General features: G+C 31.8%; 1 protein-coding gene across 1 annotated transcript in view; it reads left to right on the forward strand.

Annotated features, from left to right (window-relative positions):
* The window catches only part of TTN (titin), a 283199-nt gene that overhangs the window by 160939 nt on the left and 121150 nt on the right, over positions 1-1110 (forward strand).

Here is a 1110-nt window from a genome sequence, read left to right on the forward strand (position 1 = left end):
GGTAATTATAATTCCAAAACATAGTTTACTGAGGCAAAACTGAAAGAATTAATTACATTGGCTCCTCAAATGGTAACCCAATATATAATTTTCTTTAAAAAATAAACTTTTTTTAGAACAATTATTTACAAAGAAATTGTGAAGATACTACAGAGGATTCTCATCTATCCCCACAATCAGTTTCTCCTATTATTAATATCTTATATTAGTATGGTACAATTATTATAATTAATGAACCTATATTAATATTTTATTATTAACTAAAAGTCCATACTTATTTAGAGTGTCTTAGCCTTTGCTTAATGTTTTGTTACTTATTTTTATTGTTGACACTATTACAGCTATCCCCATTCCCTCCCCGCCTTTTACCCACTTCCACTCAGCCCCCACACGCCCTTCCCTCTGGCCAGCACTACACTGTTGTCTGTGTCTATGGGTTATGCATATATGTTCTTTGGCTAATCCCTTCACCTTCTTTCATCCAGTCTCCTCTTCCCTCCTCTCCTCTCATTTGCTATCATTATACATAGAAAAGTGGTTAATAGAAAGTTCAACCATAAGAAAATAGAAATCTTGTCTCTTTTTAATCTATAAGTGAACTAGTATTAAGTGTATATTTTCATCTTTGTGACGGTAATCTTTACATCTTTGTGAAATTTGTATGGGTCTTTGTGAAGCACTTTCCATTACAATCTCACATCCTTTGTCAACATTCTTTAAAGAACGTGAAATTGAAAAGTATATTGAGCCTGAAGAACCTGAACCTGAACCACAGCCAGAAGAAATACCAGTTCAAGGTATTCAATTAATTGGACTTAAATCTTCATCATCATATCTTCATCTTTATATATATTTTATGTTGTTTTACATGTAGAGTAGGTCTCTGTGTTTGTATGTAAGATTCATTGTTTTAAATGTGCGTCTGATTATGTATTCATGTAATTTGTACTATTTATCTCGTCAATGTGGCTTACATGGATGCTTCATTTGTTGTTTTTAGTAATGTCTTTGCTATATTTTTCATCATCTGTGTACCATGTTGATATATTCATGTTTTATGTTGGACACTGTTTTATGTTTTATGTTGGACACTAATATTATGTACCCACA

This window comes from Myotis davidii, unplaced genomic scaffold (assembly GCF_000327345.1).
Source record: "Myotis davidii unplaced genomic scaffold, ASM32734v1 scaffold370, whole genome shotgun sequence".
Classification (NCBI taxonomy): domain Eukaryota; kingdom Metazoa; phylum Chordata; class Mammalia; order Chiroptera; family Vespertilionidae; genus Myotis; species Myotis davidii.